Source organism: Ambystoma mexicanum, chromosome 1q (assembly GCF_040938575.1).
Source record: "Ambystoma mexicanum isolate Mex_15411 chromosome 1q, UKY_AmexF1_1, whole genome shotgun sequence".
Taxonomy (NCBI): domain Eukaryota; kingdom Metazoa; phylum Chordata; class Amphibia; order Caudata; family Ambystomatidae; genus Ambystoma; species Ambystoma mexicanum.
The window spans coordinates 607,533,919-607,546,777 of NC_090922.1; the positions used below are offsets into that span (position 1 = coordinate 607,533,919).

The 12,859-nt window shown below is 52.9% G+C and overlaps 1 protein-coding gene across 2 annotated transcripts in view; it reads right to left on the reverse strand.

The window, feature by feature from the left end:
• ASTN1 (astrotactin 1) overlaps positions 1–12,859 on the reverse strand; it is a 1,300,999-nt gene that overhangs the window by 629,400 nt on the left and 658,740 nt on the right. The gene's annotated exons all lie outside the window — the stretch shown is intronic.

Here is a 12,859-nt window from a genome sequence, read left to right on the forward strand (position 1 = left end):
TGCCACCTTTCAACAGGTCTGATCACAGAAGCTATTCAAAGTAGACCCAGCATGCATGCCATGTTATATGTTGTGTGTCACATGTCTGCCGGATGCGTTTGCTGTTGGTGTGTGTGTGTGTCGTGTGCTTCTGACATGTGTAGTGACCTTTTTTCTCTCTATTTTTCAGGTGATGACGCAAAGGAGGTGGAGGATGGTGTTGTCATGCCAGACACAGGGTTGGTAACACCACATCAACCCGGCACTAGTGGGGGTCGTGGGGTGGTAGGCCACGAAAACCCCCAAGTGCTGCAATCCATCTTGTCTCTGGCTGCCTATGAGTCCAGCCTTGATGACGACTCTGACGTCCATGTTGAGTTGGATGAGCATCAAGTCCATGTGTCAGGGGTGAGTGATTCTGATGTGGACACGCCTCTGTCTGCGACACCTGCACTGAGGGATCAGACAGTCTTGGTTCCTCCGCCCGTGGTGGATCGGGACGCAGGGTCACCCTCCACACCAGTCACTGATGTGCCTGGGACATCACGTCGAAGGGGACATGTAGTCGTGCAGCCGCGGGCGGTGCCAACACAGCGAGGACCCCCGGTCCTTGGGTCCCGCAGGGGTCAAGCCCGGCAACGCGGTCGCCGCGCGCAACCGCTGTATACTGAGTGGGAGCAAGACATGACTGCCAATTCCGAACGGCAGGGGGCAGCAATGGAGAACATCGCTGAGAGCATGGAGCGTGTGGCCCGATCTGTGCTCCCCCCTGCTAGGCAGGTGCTTCTCCAGCAGCAGGCGGCACGGTCCACGGCCCGCTCTCTCAGGCTGGGCATGGCGGCCTCAGACAGGGCACGCCAGGCTGAAATGTCGTCTCTGCGTCAAGCAATTGCTGCTCACGCAGAGGCGCACATGGATGCCCTGAGGGAGGAGTATGCTTCCCTCAGATCCACTCTGGGTGTCCTTATGATGGGCCTCATTACGACCCAGGCGTTAAGGGTTAACGCCGTCGTTAACCCTTAACGCCTATTCTGATTTTAACGGCTGCTCGTAGCAGCCGTTAAAATCCATGGCGCTAACCTGCCATGATGCTAATTACGCCACCGTAATTTATGGTGGCGTAATTAGCGCCTTCCCCACTCCCATTATGCCCTATGGGGCAAAAATGGGAATGGGGAAGGGAAAATGGGAAATGGGGATTTACCGCCCCACTCACCTTGGAATGGGGCGGTAAATCCGCCATCCACCATGGTGTAAACGTAGTTTAAACCATGGTGGTAAAGTTGGCGCAATTAGCGCCTGGGTCGTAATGACCCCCGATGTCCCAGAGGCAGCAGGCAGAGGAGAGGTTTGCACAGCTTGAGCGTACCATCTCGGCTGAGCTACAGGCTTGCCGGGAGGTGCAGCGGTTGTCCAGCCAGGCCTTGCAGGAGGAACTCTGTGTTACACGTGCTACCTTGCAAGAGGAAGCACGTGTATCACGTGAGGTTCTGCATGCAGACCTATGTCACATCGCCACACAGAACCAGGCTCACCCGTCCGGCAGACTTGCTGCCGACGAGGGGCAAGCTGCGGCTAGGCGTGGCCAGGCTACTGTGCCACGTCCTCCTTTACAGGATGAGCCAGACTCGGACGACCATCTATCTCCCACATAGGTCGGGCTGTGCAGGCGTTGAGCCCATGGAGGTTTTTTTTGGGCTCAGCATCATCGCATGTGGATGTTGAGCAGCACCCTGTACCTCCTCCCTCCTGGGTGCCTCCCCTCCCCCCCGGGTCGTATGTGGCCATTTTTGATTTTTCTTTTAGTTTAGTTAGTTAAGTTTCTGTTTGATAGTTAGTTTAATTAGGTAATGTAGGTTTTCCATTGTTAGTGTAATTAGTTAATAGTTGATTTAGTTTAAAATTGCTAGTCTATTCTGCTTTCATGTGACGGTGCGGTGCTTTGTGGCTTTTGAAGGCATCCACTGTCTGTTCCAGCTGGGCCCTTCAGGCTTGTCTTGTGTATGTGTTTGCTGCTTGGGGTCCTTGACTCACATATGCCACTCCTGCCTCCCTTATCCATGGGCTCGCAAGGATGGTTTGGTGTTAGAGAATATTACACAAGGGCTTTGGACTGTCATATCTGTGGCATGTATGGTGCTGTGTGACTGTGTTGACACCCCTAGTGGGGATGATTTTGGTGTTATTGTCCACTGTTCAGCTTTTGCTAGATGGGGTGTGTCATGATTAATGTGTACATTGATTGCTATGCATTGTGTAGTATGTTTCATATCTTTCCTGTACACGTGCTTGTTGCAATTCTTGCTGTAGATAGTGTTCCACACTTTGGATGTGAAAGACGGACTGATGGTGTGATTTGTGATGTGACTCTCTGACATGGTCAAGTAATGAGATGCCTGATGAGACACACACAGATGCCTTTGAAGCATTAATCATGTGTTTCATGCCCTTTCTGCAGGGGGATGTGCCTCCAGAGCACCTTTGCCAGCAGACATGGCCCATTGGACGACGGAATTCTGGACCCGTTTGTTGGTGCCCACATGCACATGTGTGCACAAGCAGAGGCACAGGGATTGCAGACCCACATCCTAGAACTGCTGACATGTTCCAAGGAACTCCAGGCAAGGTGAGCAGCACAGGGGGGCCACGACACAGGCGAGTTGCACATGCAGGCTTAGTCACAGCACTGAGGGTGAGCTTAGACGAATATTGGTGTTGGAGCACACAATGCAGCTCAGATGTGTTGGTGGACTGATGGCTGTTGATAGTAGGGTTGTCTGGGACACATGCAGGGGCAGTGGCACATACCCTCCGGTACACCAAGGTCCATTGAGACACTTGTATCAACCATGTAGCCTTCCGAGACATGGAAAGGGGCAGCTCACAGGGACATACAGCAAGGGACATACTCGGGTGCAGTGCATGTCTTTTCCATGTACTTTATGATAAATGCACTGCCAACTTTGTTTCGGTCATGGTGGTACACAACTTGCTCTGAAGTCATGGCTTGCTATATGGGTCTGTCTGCTTACCCAGGGAACATTGCATGTTGTGTGAATTGTGACACATTGGTGTTCCATTTGCCACGCACCCACCAGCAGCTGACTTACTGCATTGACTGTGTATGACCCGTCACAGGGGTGATGTTATATATGGGTACGAAGCATCGACACCAGATTGTCTGTTTGTAGAGTAGTTTGTTGCTATGGGGCATGTTTGGTGTTGTGTTTTTGTGTAATTGGCACGTACAGGTTGTTGACTGTGGCTCTCTTTGCAGCATTGCAGTGCTCCTGTAACCGGACCTGAGAGTGCGCAGGCAGGAGGCCAGCACTCAAAACCAGAGCAAAGTGTCTTGTTGTTTTTCTTTCGAACTGCTCTGCATAGGCTTGCTGGGGAGTGTACTAATGCATGGATGTATGTGTGGTTCAATTTGGTATGTTTTTTCTCCCTAATCACCCGTGATCCTATGCAATTTTGAACCCTGTACCCTCTACCCGGTGTTCCTGCTTCCCGTACCTATCCAAGCAACATTCCCTGACCCTCTTTCCCTGCTGGGGTTGTGGATGCCTGTGTAAACCCCGAACTTGCAGGCGCCAAAACCCTAGAGGGGGTGGTTGGTTTGTACCACTCCTGAGCCTGGACTACAGAAGGCCATGACAATGATGTCCAAGTTTGTTTGGATTGTGTATGTGTTCATGCAGGTAGTACATTTTCGTGCATTCCCTAGTTTCATGTGTCATTCCTCCTCCCCTCTCCTGCCACTCATTCCAGTCATCCAGTGTGTCAACACCTGTCCCGACTGCATATCCCTCAACCTCCTTCTCCACCAGGGTCTCAGGGGCCTGTGTGAGTTTGACCTTGCAGGCACCCGGGACATGGTGTGGGTGGTTGTTTCGTGACACTCCCGCGCCTGTACAGGGGACCTGTGACAGTACACATCCGTTCATGGTGCATCATCCTATGTCATGTACCACACATATTTCGCATCCTGTCGTGACATTGTTTTGCTGTGCTACCTTGGTTGTTGCATCATTGTGGTAGTACTTGGCCTTTGTGAGGTACTGCTACGTCAAGTCATCTACTGGAGGGTGTTCTGGTTCGTTTTTCTGGCTTGGATTTTGTGATTTTGGACATTGATTATGAGGGTGCAGGCACCTTTTTACACACAAGGTGGGAGATGGTGACGAAGGGTAAAGGTGATCCTGTGGCCAGGTGGAATTGAGGTTTGAAGGCTCCATGACCCAGGTGCAGTTGTTCAGTGGGTCATGGTCATTTGTGAGGGAGGGGGGGGGGTTGTTTTTGATAGTTGCCTTGCCCTGCAGTGTGATGGGAACTCTGACATTGTAATGGTGTTATCCTATGTACATGTTGTGTTCTGCTGATCAATGCCTGTTCATGTGTTGTGTTTTCCTTTCAGGTGCGAGGGGATAGTTGTGGTTTGACATGCTGGGGTGTACACATGGTGAATGTTCACATGTGATGTGTAGAGAACACTAATGGTCACTTGAGTGCACATGCATATGTGGAGTGCATGTGCTTGCAGAACCACACACTTGCACTCTGATGCACTACATGTACTCCCACCCTTGCATATCCACGTGTACACTGTTTGCCTTCTGGTGCCCACTGTGTCCCTGCAGCACATGTTCTGTGACCGATTATGGATCCTGTACATGCCTAATTTGCTGTTTGATGTGGTCTGTCACTTAGATGTGATGCTCAGGGTGTGCATCACACACAATGGCTGTTCACTGTGCTGTGCGCTGAGCAGTGTGTTGCAGGAGTAGGACACTGCACACATGAGCTGCAGTGTTGATTTTGCAATGCACAATGTGCATGTAGACAGGCATTCATTGTTATGTTACGTCTACGACTCTTGTAATGCATTTGGAAATGACTTATTTTGGGTGGGAGATTTTGTTGGTCTGTCATTTCATCTGATTCCGGGTCAGGCATCATTGTCTGATGCCACTGTACATTTAGGACATGGCAATGTGTACCTTATCGTTACTGTGTTGGTGTATGGGTATTGCTTGCCATGTCATGTTGTGGTTTGGGAGGTTTTGAGTGACATGACAGTGATGGCCATGGCCTGTTTTGCAGGTGTGTGTGATGCACACCTTGCATGTCAGGGTCATCCGCTTCTCAGAGCAACTAGCTGGGGGTAGATCTCTCTCCGCGGCAGGGCCCTCCCTCTGGAACAGCCTTCCTGCCTCACTTGAACTTGAGGGGAACCATCTCCAGTTCTGGAAGCACCTCAAGACCTTCCTCTTTGCTTCTGCTTTCTCTCTGCCTCTCCCTTGCAGAATTCTTCACTGGAACTGCACTGGAGCTGCAACTGGGCCACTGTCACCGACCTCGGTCCCTGGCCCAGCCACTCTCCACTTGCACTGCCTCCCTGGCAACCCCTGCACTGTGGTACTGTCTCTCTATCCCTACAGCCCACCCTTCCCAGCACTTGTCTGCACTTACCTTTGCAGTTGCCACCAGCCGACCTATGTATTTTTTTTTGGGCTACTTCCCCTGTACTGCACTCCCCCCCACCCCCTTCCCCTTGCACTTTTCCCTTCCCCCTACGCCTGCACTTGCACGATCTCAATGACACCTGGCCTAGTAGTACCGTTGTCTGTCTTCCCTTGTTCCCCCCGCCCTGCCTCATCGCGCCTTGAAATACTTGTGTATAGGCCATATCATGTCATATGTCATATGTGTGCCTTTTGGTCACACAGGATAGCTTGTGTTCAAGTAGCTAGGGATGCAGACGATGTGGCACTTCCATGGTAACTATCTCAGGGTGGTAGGGTTGTGACAGTTGACTGTCTCTTTGTCATCATCGATTGTCACCTAGTATGTGCCAGGCCTGTGTGCACTCCGCAGGGGTGGGAGTTTAGGTGAAAAATGTGGCCACAAGCTGGGTCCGGGCTTCCTCGCCACGTGCCCTGTCCCCTCCCATGGGCAGCTCCTGTGCCTGTGGTTGGGGATGTGGGGGCACCACCATGTCCACCGGGACGCCCTGCCGTGTTGCAACATTGTGCAGGACACATGCTGCCACAATGATCCTGCACACTACTGGTGGTGGTGCATAGAGTAGTTGCCCACCAGAGCGGTCAAGGGAGCGGAAACGTGACTTGAGCACTCCGAATGTGCGCTCCACTATGCCCCTGGTTGCAATATGGGCGGCGTTGTATCTTACTTGGGGTGGTGTGGTGGGGTTCCGGATTGGCGTCATCATGTGGTTGCTCAGAGGGTAGGCACTGTCCCCTGGGGAGGTGATAATAGTTGAGATTATTAGGGTTTGGATATTTGTCTGTGTGTGACTTGCATGCATGTGCAAGGGAATTTGTACTGACCTAGGAGCCATGTGTCGCCATGCTGCCCAGCTTCCAGGGCCCGGCTCAGGGCGGACATTCTGTATATGAAACTGTCATGGGTGGAGCCAGGGTAGTTTGCATAGACAGAGGTGATGATTCCCTTTGCATCGCATACCACCTGTACATTGATGGAATGCCAGTGCTTGCGGTTTCGGTAGATGTGCTCAGTGGCCCTAGGTGGACGTAGGGCCACATGGGTGCAATCTATGGCACCAAGCACTTTGGGGAAGTGTGCCACCCTGAAAAAATCCAGGACAACGGCCTGCCTTTCTGCGGGTGTTCTGGCCATGTATATGTGTCTGCGGACTGAGGGGCGCGCTGTCATGATTGCCAGTACCTGGTGTAGGCAGCGTGACTGCGTGGCCTGTGAGACCCCCCCACTATGGCAGTGGTCCGCTGAAATGACCCAGTGGCCAAAAAATGCAGGACATTGAGCAGCTTCTCCAAGGGGCTCAATGCTTGGGAGCAAAGGGTGGGGGATGTAAGGTCATCTTCCCACTCCCTGACCAGGTCTAGGATGATATGGGGTGGAAACCAATACCTGCCGTAGACCTGGTCGTCAGGCATCCCAAAAAGGCTTGTCCATGGTGCGAAAATGCGTGACCTGGCTATTCTCCTCCTCCTGCGGTGTCCCACGATTAGTGCTGCGACAAATGGGGCATTCATCGTAGCTGTATATACGCGTTTGTTGTTTGCGCGCACTTTTATGCTGTGCGCGGGGACGCTTCGGCCTGCCTTCGTGTGGCGGACGCTTTGACGCCTGTGCACGTCTTTTGCCGTGCGCGGGTTTCCCGTATTCGGATACGTGGTAAAACTGTACGTCCGATTGTCATCGCGTGTAATCGGAGGGGAGTGAGCGTACAGGCGATTGGCCTGGGTACGTGTGTTTCGGGGTGCGCGGTAACTTTCACACGCGATTGGTGGAAATCCACATGTGCTCTGTCATCACGTGTAATGAGGGAAACACCCGCGCGCGTCACGTCACAGACGCGCTCACGCGCTAAGGGCCTTTGGTCCAATGATATCGCATATGCGTGCTGCCGTGCATACGCGCTAAGGGCCTTTCCTCGAATTACACGCGGACGTGCAGTTTTTCACGCGCGCTGAAATGCCCATGCACGCCTGTACGCGTCACGTCACAGGGACGCTTGCGCTTGAGGGGCCTTCTGTCCAATGAAAATGCGTATGCGTGCAGACGCGCTTACGTGCTAAGGGCCTTTCCTCAAATTACACGCTGACGTGCCGAATTTTCACGTACCAAATCACTCCGTATCAAGCTGGCCACGCGTAAGCACACGGAAGACCACGCTCCTGCCCAGAAGGCCGAACTACTGCCCCCCAGAGCCCCGAGCACGCTCCCACCTGCCATCTGCTGCTGCCTGACTGCCTGCTGCCCACGTGCCCTGCCATTTGCTGCCTGCACATCAGCCAGGGGTGCTGTTGCTGTGACCACCCCTGCTGGAACCGAAGACTCCCGACTGGGATTCCATCGCTCCACAGCCCAGCCCCAGGACCCAGTTGCCCACCCACTCCTGCCTCTGGGGTTGTCATGTCGGGGCAAACACCATCTGAGACCACTGACAACCCCCGGCCAGAGAGGCAGAGGGGCACCAGTTTCAGTGCCACCGAAGTTGGTCTCCTGGTGAAGGAAGTCCTGGGGCAGTATGATGCCCTCTTCGGAAGATCCCGCGCCGACAAGGAAGGACGGACTCGGATCTGGACTGACATCGTGACTGCCATCAACGCGGAGGGGGTGGCAGTCCACGACTTACAAAATGTCAAGAAGCGCTGGGAGGACTTCAGGTCCAGGACCCTGAACAAGGCCCGGCGCCTCTTTAAGGCAGCGGATGCCAAGGGGCGCCGGGGCCACTTGTCGGAAGAACAGATGAGGGTCCTGGAACGCATATCCCCAGCGCTCCACGTCCAGGTCCTTGAGAGGCAGACCCGTCTGGAGTTGAGCGGTAAGTGTACATGCATCCTGATTGTGAGATGTGCGTGTGGTGATTTTTCAGTAGTGTGCAGGTTGCACATCTATTTGTATGGGGTCGAATATGGGTGGGGGTGTACAGGGCCGTGGGGCTAACACATGCAAGGGCTGGAATGTGTGAGACATGGATGGTGCTTGTGTGTGTAGGCTTGCATGCCAAATGCAGTTGTGTGGGCACACATGTTTGGATGATTGTGTATGTAAGTAGACATGTCCGTGATGTCACGCATGTATGTTGTTTTCAGCTGCATGTATCAGCACTGTGTGCATGTGCATGTGTGTGTATTTGACAAGGGTGCAACAGTGATGCAACATGGATGCATGTGACAGGGGTATGTGGAAGCCTGATCGGCAGATGTGACATGGATGCCCATCTGAACACTGCGACACTTGACAGAGGTGTACACATGCATGCAATTGTGGTGGTGTGTGTACATGTGTGGTGCACTTCCTGTGTTGCATGTGATGTCTGGCTCACTTTTGCCTGCTCATGCTGTTGTATGTGTATGGATGGTGCTGGCAGTTGCGATATGGCTGTGGTATGGCTCATGTGTGCGAGTTGAAATGACATGTGTGTTGGGGATTGTGATGACATGTCTGAGGTTGCCAATGCCACTCATGTACAATTGTCATGTGTGTATGTGTCCATTGTACAGTGCCCTGATGCCTGTGTTTTATTTCTCCCTGTCTGCAGCGTCAACTGATGAAGAGGGCGGAGAAGGTGCTGTGGAGCACAGCGGCGGGGATCCCACCGCCAGCCGGAGACGCAAGGACCGGCTCCCCTCCCATGTTGTCATCTCGTCGGGGAGTGAGGAGTCCGGTGCCGCATCCCAGGCCGCAGCTGCCGGGGGGAGGTCCAAGAGGCGGAGGTTGGAGTTGGACTCCTCGGCAGCAGAAGAGGCAGCTGGGACCCCACAGGGCCCAACAGGGGAAGATGGCACGGAGTCATCCAGGTTGGTGGGGGGTTTGGTGGAGGAGGAGGCTGTGCAAGCAACAGAGACGGGGTCTGGAGGTGGGGATCCCACTGGTGCTAGTGGTGCAGTGCAGGACCAGGGACAGGAGGCAGCACAGGCCGCCGCGGAGGTGCCTGTGTGCAATTCTGTCCCTGCATCATCTTGCACCAGCAGGGATGCCTACGTCCAGACCCGTTTTCAGGCAGGGGATGAGCTCACGTCAACTGGCCTTCCTCTGCCTGCGGACGTGGCTATCCGGGTCCAGGTTGAGCCTGTTCTGAGTGGTGTGGCGTTGCGTCAACGGGCCATGCGAGGTGACCTGCAGTCTTTTCATGAGGAGACTGCACGTCATCTCGAATGGCTCGTTGACCATGTCAGCCTGCTGGGACAGGTCACCCAGGCCGGATTCCTCCGTATGATGGGGCTTGCTACGACCCCCTCCTCAACTGAAGCCCCTACGCGCCAGTCGTCCTCCGTGCCATCTTCCCACCCATCAGTCACCTGGGTGCCCTGTGGAGCTGCCTCTGACGGTGCGGCCAGGCTGGTGGAGGAGGCATCCCTGCCACAGTCGGGAGTCGGACGTCCAGCAGGGGTGGCCACATCAACGACTGCACCACAGCCGGCGGAGGATGTGCAGGCAGCAGAAGGCAGTGCACGGGCAGAGGCACAGCAGCAGCAGCAATGTGGTGGGAGCCATGAAGGCTCGGGGCCTTCAACATCGGAGGGGCAGGCATCGGCCGGAGGGCAGGAGGACCCAGGACAGAGAGTGTCTTCCGTGTGGCAGCGGTTGGGCCACGCCATAGATGCGGAGTGGCAGCGGGCGGAAGAGGCACGGCTCACAATGGTCAGGGCGGAGAACTCCATGCGGGGGGCCTGAGGCGGGCCGAGTGCCTCGAGGCAATCTGCAGGGGTTTGGAGGTGGACACGTCGACGGCCCTGCGGACCCTCGGGGCCATGGAGGAGGACCGCCTCCGGGACATTGAGCAGGAGTTCGATGATGCCCTGGCCCGGGACATCCACAAGTGAGCCGTCAAACTAGCCCGCTGCCCTTGTACATAGTTATGTAGGTAGTGTTAGGTTTCATTTTTTTTGGATTTATTTTGGACCTTTCGGACATTGGCCACATTTTTGTATATAGTTTATTTTATTAGTTAGTGTAGTTAGATAGGTTTCCTTTCTTTTGTTGGGATAATGGACCCTGGCTTGTTCCCATGTACATAGTTCACTGTTGGATTGTATTTTTCTTTCACATTTTAACCATGGAGCAATGGCTTTCTTTTTTATTTCCCATTGGATTTTGTTTTGTGGACAGTGGCCCTCATTACGACCCTGGCGGAAATCGAAAAACGATGGCGGAAATGCAATACCGCCATCGAATAGCGCTCGGTGCGATTATGACCCGTCACCGTAAAGTACGATGCCATTAGCGACACCGTAGTGAACGCCAACGCTAACTGCACCAAGTACGCGCACGCGCGCCATGCCAAACCGTAATTACCACCATGGCGCAACGGTACGCGAATTCTGACCCTAGCGGACATGTACCTAACGCCATCAAGCATGGCGGAAAGTACCATTCCGCCATGGTGAGAAGTACGGCATCGCGAATCAACCGTAAACGGCCCTACTGAGTGCCTGTACACCACTCCCTGGCCACATTGCACAACTCCTCGTAGGTGCAATGAAGTCACACAATGCAACCAGTGAAATGTACAAGTCACCCATGCATGCCAACGAACAAATGAATCCAGGGGCTCCAAGTGCCTTGTGAGTGGGCATCCATATTTGCCATGGCACCATTGCCGCACTGATGCAGCACAGGCATGTGAAGGTTCAAGTACAGCAACATGAGCAGAAAAATGAGACAAACAAAAACAGACCCCCCCATCGACTGACACCAGTGTAAGGCAACATTCAAAGCAGTATCCTGAGTGAGACTGCACCAGCCCTGTACTCCTGCCAGTAAACAAACCAACCATCAGCATAAGCATGTACCACACAAGTTGGCAGAGTGACAGAGCAGCCAGGCTCATCTCAAGAGGGGACATGACCTCAGTCTCCCTCCAAGAAACGCACGCAAACACAGGCACCTGTGACCAGCCATAGTCTGATAATCACATCATTCCACCAATCCACCTGGCTGACCGGCATCTGTTACACAAAAGCTAATCCCCCGCCCCTGAGCATGACATCATTAAAACAGTCATAATGGCAGGCCCCATCCCTGACCTTACTGGGCTTCGTAGGCAAACGCGGCCAGTACAGTACCACGCAACTATACTCAGAAGCCGGAACCCAATGCAGATCTCCTCACAATACACCGCTCCACAAATAGGAATATGCTACATTACTTGCAAAGAATAACGCTACACGGTTAATATCAGAATAGAAATTTAATGCACCACAAAATCACCAAGCCCATACAGCCATTAGGTCATGAACTCCAAAATACATTTCAGTATTGTGGGCTGCATCCGCAATAAATGACCAGCTTCTGCTTGTGTGACGCCCTGTTCCTTCATGGTACACAGGGGCTACATTCACGTTCAAAAAGGCAACATGGAAGCGCCTAGAACCGCAGGGCCGTCCCATTAGGTAGGCACTAGTCCAGCTGAAAGGTCGAAATGTTGCTCCTAGCCACTAGTACTGCGTAAGGGCATGTGGCCCATTGGCGATCGTCCCATAAGATCGTAATGGTGCTCCACTGATTAACTCGAAGCAGCAGGTGTCGGGAGTAAAAGCCATCTGCAGGAGTGGCATACAGATGGCAGCGGCAAAAGGGGAGGAGATACCGGTCACCCAAATGAAATGAAAAAGAATAGTATGGCCATCAGAACTTGATTTGTATTACTCACTTCAATGATCACACTAAATCTACAGCCATATGCATGCTAGCCCACTCAAAAGGATTATTCCCACCCAAAATATCACTTGCGAATCACAACTATAAAAATCGAGGTGAAAACACTATTACAAACGAGTGTTTGTGTGCATGCGTCTGTTAAGACAGAATCCATTAGATGGGATTAGTAACGTGCATAGACACAAGTGTTTGAAGGCGCGTCGAGACAGGGAGGGTTCAACAAGGGCAGAAAGACGATGGTCTCACTATGGCAGCTCTGCATCACATAGCGCAGGGGAGGTGGATAGATTCCAAAAAGCCCTGTACATGGCAAACTCTCCATCAAATCATCTGTCCATGCATCCATACATCATTCCCTCATCCCGGTATGAAAACACCTGATTATTTACTCACATAACATGTGAAATTTCCATTGAGTCTGTGCGTAATGCAGTCTGCAAAATCCACTGTGCTTCAGGCCGGAATTCCAGTGTTGTGAAGTAACATGTATTTGGGAACGTCCGGCCTTATCGTCCACTACGCTATTGCGCATCCCATACTATTCATATCAATCATAGCATTCTCGCCATGGCCCCTGTCCCAAGGACATTAAACAATAGAACCTTATATCTGCAGTCAGACCTGTGGGCGTCTCCTCGCCGCTAGCTGAAAACCGAAAGCGCTGTCCTTCGAATTCCTCATTTGTAACATCACGTCGAAAAGGCAT